Genomic DNA, 20765 nt, shown 5'->3' on the forward strand with positions numbered 1-20765 from the left:
CTTCAGACCCACTCCCACTGCATTCTCCCCCTAGAAGAACTTCAGTCGGATTATTATTTGCTGTCAATGAAAACTCCGAGGTTACATATGCAAAATCTGCAGACAGGAAAATAAATCCTCACCGAGTTTAAACATTTAGTTGATATTAAAACCATCTCCAGCTTGGCTGGTTTAAAGCAAACTCTCAGTTGCCCTCTAGTGTCCCCCTGCTGCCACGCCAGGCAGCCCGCCCGCTGCAGCCAAGGTCACACAATTTAACCCGATTTCATGCCACGAGATTTGCTATTCGTGTCAATATGTTGTAGAAAAGGGTGAGGGGGGTGTGTGCTTTTCCCTCCTGGAAATTTCAGGGCTCGGGCCCCTGGAAGCCCAGAGCTTGCATAATGTTTGCAGTTGTAATTGCGGTGCCTGACACATGGGTTTTATGAGCGAGAATCTCTGAAATCACTCTGCGCGCTGTACTCCATAAAGTTCATTCATAACTAAAAATAGACTAATGTACAAACTGATTTAGCATTATACTGAAGCTAAGGAACATAGGGAGTCTGCAGAATTCCCTAATATGGAAGAGAAGCTGAGTTTTCAAAAGCAGCAGTTTATTTGTTCCTGAAAATGGACAACATACGTAAAAGACTTACTATACGGAACCAGGTGTATATATAGCCTAGATCCTCATATGTGCCCATTTTCATTCTATATAAAGACTTTATACAGCCTGAAACTATATATTTAATAATAGATTACTAAATTAAGTCTGCACAATCACTTCATAAAAAAAAATAATTTCAATTTAAAATACAGCTGTAGGGGTTTGGACAATTTCCTGCGTAATAGAGGCCCATCCCTGAAATGTAAATAACATCGGTATTAAAACAAGTCAATCAGGCACACCAGATAAAAAATAAAAGGTACATGAAAACAAATATATTTTCCAGCCCATCCTAAGTAAGGATGCCAAATCTTTATTATATTTGAATACTGCTTTGATAAATCACTACTGCTTCAGCCAGCTATTTTTTTTTTCCAAATGTCTTGTTCTTCCTAAGAGAAATCCGTGGTTGATTAAGTCTTAGCATTTTAAGCACAACAAACCATCAGGGTTTGAGAATTATTCACTGCTTTCCTGTGTACTGTCAGCATTCTTAAAATACTGTTACTATAAAATTAAACAGTGTGCTATTCAGAAACGCATGACGTTGCCTGCCCTGTTTTTTTAACTGTAATTGTGCAATTTTAAAATTCTCTTCTTCCTCAATGCCTTCTCCCCAGACAAATACCTTTGATAGTTACAGGGTTACAAAAACAGGTTAGACTTTTTTTTTTTTAAATCTCACAGGCCACATATGATATTATTGACTGATTAAACTGTAAAAATGATAAGCATAAATTTATTTGGTATATATGTTAAGTTAATTATAAGGCCTTCACTTCTTAATTTGACAAGACTGAAATATCACAAGAAGTACATATGGCAATTCAGAAAATACAATCAGGGAGAAGGCAAAACGAACATTTCAGAAGACAAATGATTTGATTTGCATAAGCAGATATTTGTAAGGCTCCACCTTTCTCCACCGCCTGAGCAGCACTTTACAGTTGCTCTCGCTCTCATGAGAGTAGTAACTCTCACAAGCACAGTAACTGCACTTTCTACCCCAAAGTGTTGCCCCTATTGGTAAGAGGAGGCTTCTGCCAGCAGCAGGCAGGGATGCTGTGGGACACTGAAGGGTGACATGGTGCATCCAGGCAAGGACGTAGCAGGAAGGTGCCAGGACTGCCTGTGCAGGAATCATGACCCAGTGGCTCCAGCCACACGTGCTGCCCCAGCAACCCTGATCTCCAGGGGAAGGCTGTGTCTCAGCTTCCACCTAAGCCAGGGCCTCCAAATACTGCAATTGCTACTGAAATAATAAAGGGGGTAATACAGTCCTGAAATAATAAAGGGGGGAGTACAGTCCTCTTTGACAGGGTTTGGTCAGGGCCACACTATCTGCTCTGAATCCTGGCTCTCAAGCCACAGGAAGCCTACAGGGTCTCCAACCCTGGCTCCCCTGCCAGAGGGACATAACAAGGCAAGCGGCTGGGGGCAGAGGCTGGGGAATAACTTTAATATTGACCTACAAAAGCAAACTGCATTAGGGACGCAACTGGCCACTGTGCCCAGCATCACAGAGCTGTGTCAGGGCTCACCTGCTCCCAAATCCATATCTCAGGGGCAGCGTGGGACCCCTGGCAAGCCACTGTCCCCTTTGTCTGCAGACAGGTCTCTTGGGCAGTGCCTTCTGCACAATACCTGATGTTGTGCTCTTCAGGCTTAGGCTGATGGAAGATTGTGGTAGGGTCAGAAATCTCAAAAACTTATTTTCTTTACTTCATAAAATACACAGAAAGAATTTTATTGACTAATTGTGGTGAGTCCCCTCCTCCTGACAGTATCTGGAAGGGCTCTGACACTATACAGGAATCCTCATCCTCATTTCCAATAAAGATTGCTCCACTCCCAGACTGACCCACTCTGCCTGCTGATGGATTTAAGTTTTTCCTAGAAGCCTACCGATCAGCCATGACCTGCAGCTGCTTTGTTTAGGAAACCTGACAAAGTGACATGAGTGGCCAAACCCTCTGTATATGTAATTTTAAACAGATAAAAGTAGTACCAAGATAAATCATCACCTCTCCTGGATTTGCAAGTATACTATTAAGTAGACTTGGACTTCATCTAAGGTGAATATGAAGATTCATTGTCCCAAGAGATAAATATTGACTGAGGAAAAGCAAAGGTCAAATTGGTCAATATTTACTCAAGAAACTCTAAATCTTGATGTAGTGTAACACTCTGAATGTCTTCATCAGCTGCCTCTCAAGATCTTTTCATTATGACTAAGGATTTCAAAAGTATAATCTCCCCTCTAAAATTCTTTTTTAAAAATAGAAACTCAAACACCCTTACTGCAAATAGGAAGCTTTCTGTTGCCAATGGCCTCAGCAAAAGGAGATGGGTTGATCTGCAAATGCTTTTTGCCCATTCCGCATGCCAAAACTCAGCAGCCCTGAAGAACCCTGAAGATGTGAACAATAAAAACTTTCTGATTCATCACATGACAGTATCTCAGACTACCATGAACAGGAATTTCTTCTTTAGTAAGGATTAATGCAGTCTCTTCTTCCTCTGTCTCAAATATCTTTAAATTGAGACTGAAATTTTATCTCTGGCTTCTATTTCACATAAGGATTTACTCTGAAACAATGCCAATCAAGAGTTTTGGAGGAGCTATGGTCCTATTATTTACTGTGGCAAGTATATTAGTCCTATTATTTACCTAAGGTTTCCAGCTTACTGCCTGGTTTTTAAAGGTCTTCTGCCACACTATTTTTGTCTGAAGCCACAGTGCTATGGACTCTTTTCCACAGAACAGTACTGTTGAAAGCAAAAATCCTAGAAAATTTGTACAAGTTGATTTTTCTGATGATGCATGATGAAGGAAGACACTTGAATCCCCTGGAGCTTCAATGAGGTTATTTGTGGAATTCCCCTGGGCACCTTCACACGGCCACTCCATCATTGGGAAGGTACCAACACTCCTACTCTAGCGTTCATTCAAACAGTCCAGCATGGCTGGTGAACTCTTATTTCTAACCCTTGTCTTCACTAAACAGTCAAATGCAGCAGATTTGTTGCAATCACCATGGAGATCAGTTAGTTTCAAATTAGGCACAAACTGTTTGTTTCCTTTGCTATTTTTATTGTGTTTTGAGCCTATTATGCTCCTCCCATCCTGCCCTTACCAGGAAATAAGAAAATCTTGCTTTACTGATAATTCAAATGCTAGACAGAGGCGCTCCTGAACTCAGTGGGGGACGGCGATGATTCTCCCTTCTGAACTGCCTTCCCTCACTGGCTGGCAACCAGTAAGGCTGCACGAGGTCAGACTCCACCGATGGGATGACACAGAACATCCAAACGACATAAACCCCTGTTAGCTGGAAGAGGAATGTGAACCTTGCTTTGTGCAGTTCTGTAGTTAGGCCTACGAGGGTTCGAAGAATTAATTTATTTACCGCAAAAGGGAATAATAGGCAGGCTTTGGTCTCACAACTGCAACGGCCTGAATGAACCACCAAGAGCTGCCACGGGAGAACTGGCATCACCCTGGTATAACAAAGAGGAACCAGGATGGGGATGGGACCGTGTGGCAAGGAGGGGGCAAAAGGCGAGGAACTGAAGAATAGGAGGACTGAAGCAAGAGGCAGTAGGGGAATTCAGACTTCTGGGCTGTTTGGAAGACACACAGAAAGCAAATAAATCCAGCATCCCCAAGGCAGGTGAAAGTGTCACTCTTCCATCAAGGGACACCTGGGCTACTACAGTCAGTGGCTACTGAGCAGCCTCTCACCATGGAAAGGCTGTCCCGCCCCACTGAAAGCAAGGAAGAGTTGTTAATTGACTCCTAAAGACATGAAGTCTCTAACAGAAGTTCCTTTGGAGGCGCAGAAAAAGACACAAGGACCGACAGTGCTGAATGTAGGTTTCCCACAGCCCAAGTCAATGGCCTCCCTGTGCCAAAAATGCAGCAGGCTGGGATCTGACAGTCCCAAAGCTGCATATGCCAAACGCAAGCCTTTCCCACAGTTCTGTGACAGGTACGTCTCGTTGCCCTTAAAGCAGCATCAAGTCTCCACTAAAACATCCCTCTGCTTCTGGAATCATATGCAATCCATAATGCGGAACTTCAGTTTAAACTCAAAGACCAATTAAAAAAAATAAAATCAATGAAATGCTTTTATGAAAGAGAAGATTGAACTGCAGTTTAAAACTTCCAGTAATGTAATATTTTAGAACTTTAATAAATAATGCTTTTATCCTGATTGCAAAATAATACCCTGCCATGAAAACACAGAGCAGAGGTAGGAAACTGTTCAACAAGAATTAAAATGTCACACTTTGCACAGAATGGAGCGTTACAATTATTGGTGAAACACATTTTTCAAACTTGTTAACACAAAATTAACAATTACATACATCACTTAATTCTATAAGTGCATATCTCTCAAAGTACCCATTAGCCAACCATGCCTAGTTCAGTTTTAATATACATGTAGGCTTTGCAGCACAGAGGGGATGTAACTATGTGAGCACTGGCACAGTAAACCCTGAAATGGCAAGTGCTATTAAATTGAGATGCAATCACATTGAAAGGGAAACATTAACAAACAGCAGACAATTGAGAAGAAAATACAGGGCGCTTGTGTTCTAATACATGTGCTTCAAAACCTTATATAACTATTCATTGTCTAGTTCATCTGGCCAGGGGCCCAGTTTGCTCTATGCTATGCCATACTAATTTTATAATAATCAACTGTTACACAAGCTTTATGCAGTCATGCATATGAAGAGGTTGTGGAAGACATTACATATGATTATCTTTCTAGCAAAGACACCATCTTGAAATTAAAGATAGCCTGGTAGAAGTTTAAAATAGGAAAAAAAAACCACAAAAGAAAAGAGAAAAAAACCCCAAGTATGTGGATAAATCATTAAAAAGAACCCAAACAAACCCAAACGAAAAATCACAATCCTTTCAAAAAGGTTCTTTTCCTTCCCTGACTATCACCTTCACATTATGCATGACAGATGAATACCACTAATCCCATAATACAATGCAAGAATCTGCATGTTTCTGGACTATGCCAGTTAGAAGACAATCAGTGATTTTTAGAAATGCATGTGTTTTTTTTTTAAATACACCTTCTTTTCGTAAAAACAAAGCAAAATGGTTTACAAAGCCAAAAAGAATGCATGAAATAGCTGGGGTTTAAAACCCCTTTATGTTATTTGTTGCTTTAGCATGAACCAACATGAACCACTGACATGCCTTAGTTAAGATTTCTCTGTACCACAAAACATTTGTAAGATAGCAGTTGGAAAACTTGGGAATGAGAGAGATGGGACAAAAAAACATATACAGTACAAACCAGATGCGATCCAGAAAAGTCATTTCATATTCCACATTTGTCTATGGAATTGTCTGAGAATTTTCTGCTGAACATTACTTCCAGGTTTATCACAGTGGTTCAAAACTAGCTATATTTAGTCACTGACCAGTGCCAGAAAGCACTACCAGACTATAGGATCATGGCATATTTTAAGTTTGAGATCTCATCAGCCATCAAGGCCAGAAATAAATGCCTGTTATAATCAAAAAGAGTAAAAGCCTCAGACCTCCAAGATACATAAGGGATTTTTTTTCAGCTAAGTCATGAGATATCGATCTCAAAAATCGCATTATTCTGATTACCATTGTGTGACTGATACTTCCCGACCACCCCCTACATATTTTGATTTCAACATTTTAACATCTAATCTAAAAAATCCCACTAAAGCTAGTGAACCAATGTTTTATGTGGGGCCCCTGAGGCACCACATACCAAAAGCAAAGAGTCAGCAGTCAAGTGGCACTGAAAGTCGATGGGTATAAGAGCAAACCCCAAAAGGGTTTAATGCCAGATTCTGATCTAAATCACATCACTATCAATTCAAAGTAATTGACTCCTGTGGATTTACATGAGTGGAAAGGAGATCCTAATCTTGTTCTTAACCTTTACCTTTGAAGTAGAGATGATCATAAATCCGGTTTTTCTATCTAACAGGAGAATGTCAGAATTTCATAACTTTCTTCAAAAGGGGGCAGGCAGTCAAAAATGTTCTGAGCAGCACTAACAGGCAACTATCAGGCACTTTTATTTTTATGTATCTAATGAAAAGAAACCAACTGACTATACTTCTACAGATTAAAACTGCAGAAGTATATATAACCATCTCAAATGGTTTCAACAGACAGTGTGTCCCACTGAACTGTGGGTCCCAAAGTCCTGAGCTGCTGCAATGGAATAGCCACTGGGGAGACTGTGAAGCAGCACCAAACCTCATCCAGAGAAAAGGACAGGCACAAGACATGGCCACACTAGCTCTGATGTAACAGAGATGATAAAATTCAGTCCTTCCAATCCTAGACTGAGCATTTCATTTCAACCTTTCTGATGAAAAAAGAATTTTAAAAAAAAAGGATAAAAGACCAAAATCCAAACAGGCATATAGTGGCTGTGGGCTGTTACTGTGGAAAAGACTTCCATTCCATTCATTAGCATCCTCCAGTGCTAAAAAAGGCATCAAGAACTTGACTCTCTAGAGTGAGAAAATCTCCTGTGAGGTAAAAGCTATACTAGAATTAAAATGCAAAATGAGAATAAGTGGGAACTAGGTGGCAATGCCAAGAAAAGGACTGGAGCCAAGCCCCATGTAAGGGGTTTTCCTGGAGCTCAGATCCCTGCCCAAACACTTCTACCAAAGGAAACAGGAACGTCACTTATTCTCTAACTGCAGGTGGAACATAGGACAAAGGTGGCAAAACTTCCCTCAGCCATCAAGAAATGTTTGTTGACCTTCTATAATTTACTTTAACCATTGTTACATTGTTTTGGTCTAGGTTTCTGAAACTGCAAAAGCTCAACCAGCTGCAGCCTCCTGGAAGCGCTTCTGGCTGCACAACCCAACTCATCTCTGCGGGTGGCTGATGTGCCAGTTGGAGCTCGTTTTTGCTACTTAGGAACTGTTTGATTTTCACGGATCTACGTGCTTGGACCCAGTCAGAGCAGCCCTGACGCCTTCTCCAGCTCACCTGAAATGGGAGCTGATGTTACTGCTCATTCATCTCGGCTTCCTTTGCTCTCCCGAATATTTCTGATGGTTGCTAGGCAACCATTGTTGAATACATGCATGAGGCATTAATTGTCTGAGCACTTTAAAAGAGGAAAATTCTTTAAAACTGAGGACATTGTCATACCAAAAATAGGATATTTCCTTTATGAAGGACAACACTCGTGGCTGGGAATGTTGATGGCTGCAGTAAGTCAGAGGCTAGATGAGTCACCCAGATTACTCACATGCAGCGCAGCACAAAAGCAGCACCTTAGGAGACCTGATTTTATAATAAAGTTTTATTTTAAATTAAGTACTTTAGATCTAGTTTTATCTTTTGACTGCTGTCATTAGGATATCACAGTCCACATTTTCATGAAATTTATGGCGTTGGGTCCAGTTGCTGTTACAGTGTTAGAACATATACCAAGTGTTCACTACTTTCTAAGCCCAACATGGCAGCAGCAAGTACTCCTCTTCGCTACACTTCAAACAGATACTGTAGTCTCACTGCTGATCCTAAGTGCTCTGTGCTCCTTACCCATAAATGTGGGTTTCATTTTATAGGGTCTTTTTTTCCAAAATACATTCCAATGTCATGATCAAGCTCTAAAGACAGTAAACACAGACTTCCATAAATTGACTTAAACTTCTAAACTAAGCAACTGCAAGGATTTGCAGCTAGGGAATTTTTAGGGGGTTTTTGTTTTATAACAAACTCATCTCTACCATAACTAAACATTCACAATGTACATGTATTCATCTTAATTACAGGTTGCCTTTCAAAACAACCAGCACCAAAAATCCCCTGAAGAACCATAATTTTTTGGTAAATCAGTCGAACAATCATGGTTCATTGCAAAATCGGGATTCTATAAAAGAATGAGGGCATCTATAATGCTAGTTTTGTACCTGGTATTCTGAGCTAAGAGCTGCTCAAGATCCTGGGAATAATCCTTTCCGTTTTTCAACCTTGTGCTCTACCTCTGTGAAAGCATGTAATGGGACACAGGCCCAACTCAGTGAAGTTCAGCTGAGGTTTGTAAGATTTGAAGATGGACTTATTTAATCAACGAATTGAAAAGTAGAATCATCAGCACCTACTCAAAGTGAACGTGCCACCCCACACCAAAGAGTTGTTTTTCTACTGGGAGTTTAACTTCTACTACAGTTGCAAACCCAGAACGAAACACGGGAGGGAGATGACAGAGCTGGAAGGTCGCACAGGATCTCTGCTGAAGCAGCGGCAGCGTCTGTGAATGTCACCCGTGTTAGCAGGATGATCACCATTAGCCTTTTCACATATTCTCTTACCCTTTCTGTGGCCTGAAACTGCTGATTTCAAGTAAATTCATTCTCTTCTACTATTCACTTGTTGCTAACACCTGCTTTTTAATTAACATGCTCTTTAAAGCTATTACACAGAAAGGTAAGGTGACTGGAGATGTCTGTGAAGGACACCAGGGAAGACTCATGGAATCAGTAATGTAAATCTGTAGATGATGCTGCATTATGTTGTTGCACATTTAAATGAGATGCTACTCAGTTACATTTTCCATACTTCACCTGAGCACACAGCCCTTCATAGAAGTTACTGAAAATGGCCTAAAATTGACCTAAAATTCTCCCTGAGCTGATCTTCCCAACAGAGAACGGGTAAGGGACTGACCAGCCCTCAAGAAACCAGAGCAGAGGAGCGCACTGTCCAGTCAGTGCTCTGAGACAGGGAAGTGCTCATGGTGGATGGAGACGGGTAAGGAGAATGAAGGGGACATGGGGCATCAACAGCCACCACCATGTATCAGTGAAGACAATGATATTTAGCTCCTAGCACACCAGCTTCCTCCTAGCACTCCTGTTCCTCAGTCTCCAGTCCACAGAGCAGATGCAAAGCTCTGCCTTGTCTAAGTAAGACTGCAAGCAAGTTTTCTGGAGGGTTTGTTTTATTGTATAATGGACATGATATCCAAACAAGAAGTAGCCCTTACTGGCCCAGATGCAACAAATTACATATATTAACACAGTTAACAGTTTTTAAGGTCAGAAGGAATTAGTAGGATATTAGTGTCTTGTTTACCTTCTGCAGATACTGCCTATACAACAGAATAACTACTGGATGAAGACTTCCTTGAGTAAGGATCATGTCTTTTGGAAATCACTCTTGATTTAAAGGATTCAAGCAAAAAAGAACCTATGCTCCTAGCTAAGTTGTTCCCATGGTTAATTACCCCTTGCTGCTAGATAATTGTGCCTTAGTTTCAGCATTTATCTGCCTCTACTTTGAAGCACAGGGTCCTGCTATGTGTCTGTCTGGCAAATTACAGAGACCTCTACTGTCATAGGTCTTCTCCTTATGGAAGTACTAACAGACTGTGACCGGGCCCCTTCCCAGTCTTCTCCTCTCTGCACTAAACGGATCGACATTCTTTAGTCTTCCACTTAAAAGCAGGTTTTCTGTACCACAAATTCCTTTCTGGGTTCTTCCTTAACCCTGTCCAGTATTTCAATAAAATGTGCAAAGCATAGGCATCAGAATGGGGCACGAAGTTGAAAGCAGGGGAAAAATCTCTCTAACAAACTCTTCCCGTTCTTCCATGTTCCTCTGCAGCTCATAGTTCAGAATAATATATTTGAGTATTAGCAGTGCAGTTATTCCATGAAATCGTATCGCCCTTTTTGCAGAAAGCCATCATCATTTGACTGACTTACCAAAAACGTTAGCTCTTAGGGGGTTGATAATGATTTCCTCTAGCATTAGATGCAGCAGCAGTAACACCTCTCTACTTCTTCTCTCTATTCCCCTACTTATTAATCCAAGAATCAGGTTTGCTCTCCTACTCTAGTCAATTGGTCATCTATCATTACCTTCCAAGTAATTTATGGCATTAAGACCAACACAGCTGCCCTGAGGCACACAGAAATGCTTGTCTGATCACTAAAAGCCCAAGATAAACCTGTATCTAACAACAAGGCCCAAACTTCAGCTGAAATGAAAATTATCACTGCTTCACTCGCCTTTGGCCCATAATGGACAATAGAGCAATTAAAAAACACTACGAGGTTGTAATTGCCAATCATAAACCTACAAAAAACTCCCAAAAAACAAAAAAACCCCAACAAACCACCATTTTTTTTTTTTTAATTTGCCTTAATTTCAGTACTTATGTATAAAAACAAAGTCCTAGCAAGAAACTACCAGCACCACTGGCTATCACAGGGAAGATGGATGTTCACACTGTAAAGCCTCAGTACTTTCTCAAGTGGGCACAAGCAAAAAGGGATTGCTGAGGTCTTTTAAGCTGTTTGTGTAAATGACAAACTAATTCACATATTGTCCGTGATCTGTCTTATTAGGTTTATGAAGATGCTGACAGGCAATGAGAACTTAGTTAAACAGAACTCATGTCAATAGAGAGAAAAAGCCCTCCTCTGGATCCCCCTTAATGACCTCACTTGATTTCAGAGAGAGAAAACTACAGCAAGAATTTTAATGACCTATTTTGCCTCTTTCGCAATTTGATTTAAAAGCAAATTCACAAAAACCTGGCCACGTGGAATTTAAATTCTGCAGAAGTCTCACCCACCAGCAATTACTACTGCAGTGTGTCTAAAATTTTAAAACAAACCCAAACCTGAACAAAACACTATTTTCAATTAATTTTCTTACTCTGATTTCTCTCCACATTGCATCATCTCCCAATTACTGTAATTTTGCTGAGTGTGCCAGTTTCTTAAAGACACAGCTATAAAATGTATGGACTAATTGTTGAGCAGAACTGAAGAGCTACTAAAACTGCAATAGTACAGCACTTCCAATGGTAGTCTATTATTTCTACATGATTGGTTTTGTACAGCTCATGCAGTGAAACTCTTAGATAAATTAACTCCTTCGTTTTGACATAAACATCAAAGGGGGAATTAAAGGAGAATGAACATTATTTTCTGCTGCTATTTTAGACATACTGTTCATAACATCCATGCACGTTCCTGGAAAGTTACAAATTATTTAGACTGAGAAAGCCATTTGCTGTTTTATCAAGTCTGTAATACATAAAATTTGGCTCCAGAATTATCTCATTTTCCCATTTCACGTTTCCCTGTCATCTACATGGCAGACCATGTTTACAGAACTTTTATAACTATAATATACAATTCAGTCATTTCTAAACAGCACTGTAAGAGTAAGTCTGAAATGTACACATTTTAAAGATTTCTTAGTGAACACCAAACCTTTTCCCAGCTGTTTTAAATTTTGAATTTCCCAATAAATGAATAACATACTAAAAAAGCAAACAAGATCTGACGTTATTTAGTCTAAGTTTCTAAAATGGCATAACATCTGTAGCTGAAAACAATTTTGAATAACTGTATTTAACTGGAGCAGTATTCTATTATTCATAGCTCATTTTCCTTACAGACTAGGGGACTTAATGTGGTGTTCAAACATTTCAAACATTTCTTTTAATTGTTTAGTCCTTCCAACAGCCACAAAAAGGGGGAAAAATGTTCACTCATATCTTTTATATATATTCATGTGACCGACCCATGATCTCAGTTAAGTGCCACAACTGTTCATTAACACACATCACAGCCCCCCAGTCAGCACTGCGACCTTTGAAACCATGCCAGGAGCAGGGGCTCAACAAATGGCACTTTGACCTTTTCACTACTAACTTCAATCTTCATTAAAATCTCTACTACGTCAGCTCTGTCTCCCTCTTTTACCATCTTTTATGGGCTCCCGAAATACCGAATATTCATTCATTAAACGGAAAAGTTTGTTACATTCTTACATAAGGATAGATTCCCCTTTCACATGCAATCCGGTTGTGAAATGCCTTTGACTGAAAAAGAGAACGAAACACCCCCTCCCCCGCCAAACAACTCTAAATTCAAATTGCTCACTCATTTCCAGGGAAATCAAGCATGCTGCCTAATATTAAAAAATCTCATGGCATCCAGGCAAGTTTAACTCCATTTTATGTTCCCCTTATTAAATTTCACCCTAGCAACATACGAAATGCTCACCCTGCTCTTTGCTCGCTTTTTTAGTTTCATGTTTGCATCTTCACATCTTCAGTCTGTGCATTTACAGGGGGACAGAAACTGATTTTTTTTTGCCCAGCAGGGTTTCAGTTCCTTACAACAGAGTCACCAAAACCAGCAGTCCCACGGAGAAAAATGCAACTAGAGACAAATAGAGGCTTTGATCACTTTTATGGTGTTCAAACACAGATTTGGGGGTGGGGGGAAGTGAGAGAAATCATGTAATCATGTCTTTTTTTTTTCTTTTCCTACCAGTAATGAAACAATTATGTATTAAGAAAAAAAAAGAAACAACAGAAAAAGTTCATGTGAGTCATTTATGTGTTTTCACTCTTTGTGTAAACTTTCTGGCACACCCCATATGCTTCATTTCTTGCTTTAAATAAGTAAGTGCTGGAAAATATGCGCAGAATTTGGAACCAAGGGGAATGACACATTAATTTTAAGTTTGCTTTGTTTGCGTTTTCCAAGTTTGAAATGAAACTTCAAGGAAACCTAAAACTCTCCTGCAACCTTTAATTTCTCCCCCAACCCGCCCCCACTTCACCCACAGATTATCTAGAAGGTATAAACTATTCAATTAAGCGGCACAGTGAAGTATCATCATTAGGTGGCTTAGTTGCCTGGGATACTCCTATCAGCCTGACCAGTGGGGAACCTCCCAAGAGTGAGCTCTGAAGCGGGAAAAGTAAACAAAGTAATGAGTAACAGTTAAAGCTCCTTAAAATGTGTACATTAACCTCGGTATTGGGAAACTATTTGCTTTTTAGAGGCAGAACCCTCTGATTGAAATAATGATAAATATTTTAGAAATTCCTTCTGAAGCCAAAATGAAATTACCCAAGTGCGCTCCCAGAGAACAAAGCTTTTTAGTGTACCTTCAAATGAATTCAGGTAAGTTTACAAATGGTCTATACCTAAAAGACCATTCACTAAAATTACATTTGTTTTTATTGAAAGAGAGCCTCAAGTGCTGACATGTAATATATGACATGTGATACATAATAATACTCTTAAACCAGTTCTGACATAATATCTCCCTAGGCATAATAACCACAAATGACTGCTTTAGTTAAGAACTAGCCAGAAGTAAAATAGATCCACGTAAAAGTAGCTTTAACCATAAATACCTCAACAATATTTTATGTCACTTTGTAAAAAAGTTAAAGGAGTCCCATAATAATTAACAACAAAAACTTCATGTTCTTTACTATTGTATGGTGGTTGTGAAAGGTTATTTCATAGTCCCGCAGATGCCAATGCTGTAAATTATGCAGGCACCAAGAAGCATTAAGGAGAAATAATAGCAATTTAAACTAAGGCTGACGTAATTCGTGATAAACAGTCATTGGAAAATATTACAATGTTGTCTTTTTTGAGTGGGTTTAATCAGAAGAATGTGACCATATTCTGACATAAACCACTTCACTTTTCCATTATATGGGAATGGGGGCCCTTCCCTGGACACAAAGGTCTCCCCTGCTTGCTGCCACTGCTGAGCCCTGGAACCTCAAGGATGCTGCTTGCCAGGTTTGGGATGCTGGTGGACTGAAAATTCTGAGACAGCTCAGGAGGCTGGGCAGGCCTGGTGGTACAAGGGAGACACCAAAACCAGGGGAACACATACTGTAAAATCGATGGCTCCAGACATGAGAACATCTATGATGGTCATGGCTCACATGCACCACGAACGTAGCTTGGGTTTCTTTTCTCTATAATCACAAATGATTCTGACAGCTGAATTGCAAAACTAACCATCGAGTAGAAATCTTATACAGGAGGAGTTAGTAATTTATATCTACAATCATTTATTGCATGGACACCCATAAAACAGACGTGTGCATAAAAGATGACAAAAGACATGTGATGAGTTACATTTATCAGGCACAGAAGAGCAGCTCACTTGCAAACCCTTTGTTTGCTGGAACTGTACATTTGATTCTCTGCCAAACTCTGGCTGGTAAAACATGTAAACCCCACAACACCGTCACATAGTCAACAAGTTAAAAATTAAAAAGCAGTTAAAAGTGCCAGTGAGAAGTGGGCACACCCAGGCTCTCAGCAGTGCCACAGGTCCTTGTAGCAGTGAGGACACCTCACCTCCCGTCCCACGAGAGCCCCAAAGCTGTCCCCGCCCAGGCCATCCTGGACACCCCACGGTTCACAGCCCTGATGCCTCCTCAAGCAGCGGGGTCATGGTCACACGCAGCGCCTGGCCCTCCACTCAGCATCTGCTGCCTTCCTCAGGGCAGCAGGAACATGCAACACAAATTAAATCAGTGTCCTTCATAAAGGAGTTCTGATTATAAAGTGAAAAATAATCTATCTTAATATTTATCCTGGTTACAACTGTGGTTGCTAGTGAAAATGCACTTAAAAAAAAAGAGTAGAAGCTAACAGCATTTGTTTCTATTGAAGTTCTTGCAGACAGGAAGGTATTTTATCTTACTTTACTACACTTTACTCATGTTCACTTAGCTTGCTGTTAACATTGGGTGAGATTCTGTCCTTGGTTAACTGGTGAAAATCTTGAGTAATAGCCACAGAAGTGGATCGAGTTATGTTGGATTTACGCCACTAAGTAAGGCAGAATGTGACCCCTTATCAGTGCCTTTTTGCTTTGAGTGTACAAATATTTTATGCATTTCAATGAGTGACAGAATGCAAAACTTGCAAATATTTATTTTTAGATGTATGGGGAAAAAGCAATTAGAACTAAAAATGTTAAGAATGAAGAAATCACTTAACAGAAGCAATTATGTTGGGCACATAAACAGCTCTGCCTTCAGACATTTTATTCAAATGCTGCAGAGCACATTAGAAAATATCAATTGTTTAAAAAAACTGCAAGTATTTTTTCACAACTGAAAAATCAATCATTATAAACAACATCTGGGGATCATTAATATCTTGCTTCACAGTTCAATTAACAAAATAAGAAAGAGGTCTGACCAGAATCCAGAACATTTCCAGATTTGCTTTTTCAAGCTAAAAGCTTATGTTTGCACATTTGCAGAGGTGGGTTGGGAGGGAAGAGGAAATGTACATTTATCTATATTGTATATAGCACTATTATGCATTAATCGTTACTTCCCCTTCAGCTATGTCCTGTTTTTGTTTTAGGAGACCTAAAATTTGAAATATTTAGCTAAGCCACCCTGCCCAGGACCTTGGAAAAGATTTGCATATTTTTCAGACTGCTGGAGATGCCACCGTAAAGCTCCATCTAAGGAGGTCCCAGTATCCACGCTAATACAGAGTCTCCTTACTCTTCCTATTGCATTTCTAAATGCTTTAAACATTCCAGTCTGTGCAGAGAAGCACTAACATCAATCTCACTCTAACATCACATCTGTATTAAAACAAAGAAGCCCGAAGCATCTATACGGAAACTTCTGTTTTTCTGAATTTCACTGATATAAATTATCCTGCGGGTAGCCAAAACAGTCAATAGCAATAAGGGTGATACTTCATATCAGCTGAAAAGCATTAAAAAACCACCCATACAAGCGTAAGTACAAATTTTGCACTAGAGCTAGTTTAAAAAGAAAAGCCAACTTTGAGTCTTTGACTCACACAAATAAAGTCACCAACAAGAAAACTGTATTTCATTTAGACTGGAAACATTCTTTTGTCTTTTTTTTTTTTTAAGTCTCATTCCCTGCCAAGGTTTTATTTTGTTATGTTTTTCCCCTAAACAACTGATTTTATCTGTGAGTCACAAACTTCTGTAAACTGAGATGCATAATGAGAAGACAGACCAAATTTCAGCTATACCAGGACTAATGGTACCATTCTATACCCTGAAGCCATCAACTTTCATCCCACACAATTTTTCTGGCACATGACCTATCCCTAAAGAGTCCTTTCTCCTTCATGGTGCTGTCCTGCCATGGCTTCCCTGGTCAGTGACAAGACAGAAGGTAAGTCCTTTTGAAATTGTTGGCTCAGAAACACCAGTGCCTGGGAGGACTGGTAAGTCACCCCTCACTCCTAACCACTCCCTGCCAGGCCTGGAAATGAGAGAAACTGCTTTCTTCATTGTTTTACAGGGACAGATGACTTATTGAAGGTATGGAGGTTTGCTTTGTTTTTAATGTAGATTAATTTTCCCCTAGCATGTAATATATCATTGAGTTTGGGCTAGGGAGAGGAGGTAAGTGGGGACTGCAATGCCCTTTTACACACAGTTTTTTTTCAATGAGAAATTCCTGTTGCATTGCTCGTGATATGGTAAAATGAAGGCTTAATTTTTCAGAGGAAAAAATTATATTAATACCACAGCAGGATGTAGTTCTTTCATTCTCCCACCTTTTTGGTATGAATTTTTTTATAAAAAACTGGCCTTTATATGTAAAATCAAAACTTTTAACCTTCTTTTGGGGGTGAGCATATGTTTATAGTACCCCAGAGACCAAACAGCTTGTTTAATGGCATACTGGACCCAGCATGCTGTAAAAATAATGATTCAAAACTTAATCACATAGATTTTAAAAATCGAGAGGAAATAACTGTATTTAGTTTCCTCTCACACTCCTGTTTATAGAAAAAGCAACCCCACGCTCACAAAATGAAAGAGAGACTTCTGGTTCATCTTTAGCAGGTAGGATTTATAACATTTATCTAGCAAAGCCCCATGATAAATCCCTCTGTGAAAGATTTGGACCTGGTGAAGCTGATGGAGCCGTAGAAATCCATCATCACCCAAGCACCTGAACTTCCTGATTCTAAGCTGCACGCCTGTTCCCGCTGCCCTGTGAGTCCTCAGGCCTGAAGGAAGTGGAGGTTGGGCTGACAGACACATCTGTGTTTTTGTAGGGCCCACATGCATTTGGCAACACAGCCCACAGCTGGATAACGAAGGATCCACACTCGTCAATGTGCCCTGGAAGCCACTCCATACCATGGAGCTGGCACAAGCCTGGTAGGACAAGTCACCTTCCTCAGACAAGCAAACATAGAGGACATGTGCTGCTTTAGCAACAAGTGCACACTGATTTAATGCCCAGTGACCTTCAGACAGACCTTCTGAACACTCACAGGCAGCTTTGCCTCCAGCTAGAGCTCTTTGGTCTATAATGAAAATTATTAGGAACCTTGTTTTTTCATTCCTTCTCTCTTGCAGCATATATGACCACACAGCAGATGCCACTATGTAATGCATTATATGCATTTACAAAAGTTATTCAGTAACAGTAACCCAAGCAGCTGATAAATGAAAAGGATTTTGAAAAATGTCTTGAGCTGAAGAGAAATGAATTGTTCATTTTCATTGTTCATGTTCATTTCATTATCCACCTGGACTGCTTCATGCTAGTGAGGACCTCTAATTGCTCTTTCAGGAGGGGAACACATATACACTCTGACTGTGGTCATAGCCAGGAACTTGGGCCATCAAGACATCCAAGCATGGTTTATGTCTTCTGCTTTCTGAACAGAAGCAAGCCTTTGAGCCTATCTGCATTCTGGAGGGGAACCCTCCAAGGCAGTTAGATTAATCAGTAGTATCAACAAGAATGGGAGCAGGAGGCTTCCCACTCACAGCAGTCTTTCCTCTGTAAATGGAGAGCAAGTCCTTCCCCGGCAGGCTACAATGAGATGGATGCAAATGTCTGAGCCTTCCAGCTGCTGAGCTGTTTCCTCAGCTCCAGCAGCCCCCTAGATGGGATGTGGTGGCACTCTGAACCAAGGCAAAGGAGAATCAGAAAAGGACTGTGCAAGAAAACTGGTCCTGAATAATCCTGCCCAAACCTGCCATACAGCACTGCACAGGCAAGACACAGGTTGGCACAGGCAGATGTGGTGTCAGCAGCAGCACCAGCTGTGGTAGCCTAAGCTGAAGCTGGAGGGGAAGCTTAGCACAGCCTGAGCCTTATGGAAGTTCTACGGAAACACAGAGAACATCCACCTGGGAATGCCCAAAGCATTGCAGCATCTCTTCCAGCCGTATCTGTGGGAGTTTACAGACAGCATCTACATACACCTACTTTAAAAAGTCCCATTATTTATTGTCAACAAAACTTAATTTTTCTTCCTCATTTCCTGCCTTTTTTTTTTGTTAAACCCTACAGAAGAGGGAAAAATAGACAGGGAAGTATGAGAAGAAGTCAGAACAAAACGGTTTTTGTTATAAATCTATAATGAAAGTAAAGAGACTATTTCCTGGAAAAACATTTCTCTCTATGAAAACTGCCTAACAAGGATAACAGCTGGGGCTCTCTGTAAAGGTGTTTCTGGTATCTCACTTGTGACATGCTGTATCTATTGCACAGTACTCCAACATGCAGAGAACGTGTAACACTTTCCCCAGCAGCAAGGTTTCTGAAGAAGACCTGGCATCCATATCAGAAACCAGTGCTTCCCACATAAAGACATCAATAGACTGTACTTCCTAAATTCTGTATTCACTTTAGAGTTGGGAGAATTTCAGGCAGTGATGAAACACACACTCCTATCTTGTTCCTTCTGCAGCCTTCTTTCATCTGTAAGGTAAAAAATAACCTTCAAATTAAATGTGTACTGGAACTCCTTACAGACACCTTTTCAGAATTTTAGTCACACTTCTGTAATCTGGTATCCCCTCAGATTTGACTGATAAATACCAGTGCCTTAGAGCAATCCATTTATCTACTGTCCCACCCTGCCTCTGTTTAGCCTTACCAGTCATCGCTTTCAACACGTGACATCAATCTACACAGTATCAATGTAAACTGTTTGTATAACAAAGTGTAGTACATTTTATTGTCCTGCCAGCAAGGAAATGGATAAAATAGTATTTTGCCTGTTGTCTTCAACAAAGGTAGCATAATTGACACCGTACATTTTGCAATACAGATATGGAACCACACACTGGTCAGTTATTTCTTCCTAACACAGCAGGGTTTACAAGTTTTACCACATCATTATTTTCACAACAAATACTTTGAAGCAGTAGTTTTGGGGGGGGGGGGGGGGGGGTTGTTGGGTTTTTTTTTTGGTTTTGTTTTTTGTTTTTAATAGGGATTTTAAAAAATCTGCTTCTTAAACCAAACTAAATTTTAAATACATATCATTCATTTCTATGGCTAAGGTGTCTGTAGCTCTGGTTTGATAATGAGATAATTGCCTTGCAAAGGTCAAGAGAATGGCATAGTTTGCTTTCAGAGACTGAACAAAGCACTTGCTATGGTTCACTAAGCATAGTTTCTGCATCACTCCACATCTCTTTGATTCATCTATTACTAATAATCCATGATACACTTACATTATGGATCCAACTATTTCAACAAACCTGTAATCAAGGAATGACCCTGAATAAAATACTCCACAGAAAGCAGATGGTAGACTCATCAAACGCCTTCAAGTCTAAAATAACCTTTCCCATATAAAAAGGAGAGTCAATTAAAACTGAACTTTATATTCTAAGCTGGAGCTCAGAGTAAATAAAAATCAACATGATACTATTGTGTTTATTGGACCAAACTTCCAGGGCATTTCATTCATTTTTTTCACCGCCCCCACCCTCTAAGAGCAACCAACACTTTTATTCATAGTTCGTTCAAAGCCTGTAATGTTTTGTGTGAGTGTGAGCAGACTTGACAGTTTGGGCCTGATTTTGAAAAAGCTTGACAGCACAAAACCAAAACTACTCCCAGCAGTCATGTGCTCCAGTGGCAACATCATGTGAGGAAGGCTCTCATCTGCCTGTTGGGAACGAAGTAGTAGAGCAGCACAGGAGCACCATCGTACAAAATGCCCCAATGCCACAGGTTGGGTCAGTGCTTCTCTGCCAAGACAACAAGGCCTGAACTGGGCACCAAGCTCAAAGCCAGCATGCTTGAGTTTGGAAAAACAGAGAGGACTCTCCCATCACAGGAATCACTGAAGCCCTTCCCTCTCATTCTCATTATTATACGTTAAACGCATAACCAGAAATTTGCCCTCTAAGAGACCACAAGAGCTTCCTTGCAGAGATGTAGGGGTCTCACATAGTGGTGTACCCACCACTGTGCACACAGACTTTTCTAGCACTAGCTGCAGTGCT

The 20765-nt window shown here is 40.3% G+C and overlaps 1 protein-coding gene across 2 annotated transcripts in view; it reads right to left on the minus strand.

Moving 5' to 3' along the window:
- The window catches only part of ARID5B (AT-rich interaction domain 5B), a 117507-nt gene that overhangs the window by 49300 nt on the left and 47442 nt on the right, over positions 1 to 20765 (minus strand). The gene's annotated exons all lie outside the window — the stretch shown is intronic.

The sequence above is a fragment of the Corapipo altera genome, unplaced genomic scaffold, assembly GCF_003945725.1.
Source record: "Corapipo altera isolate COAL_440 unplaced genomic scaffold, ASM394572v1 53, whole genome shotgun sequence".
Classification (NCBI taxonomy): Eukaryota; Metazoa; Chordata; class Aves; order Passeriformes; family Pipridae; genus Corapipo; species Corapipo altera.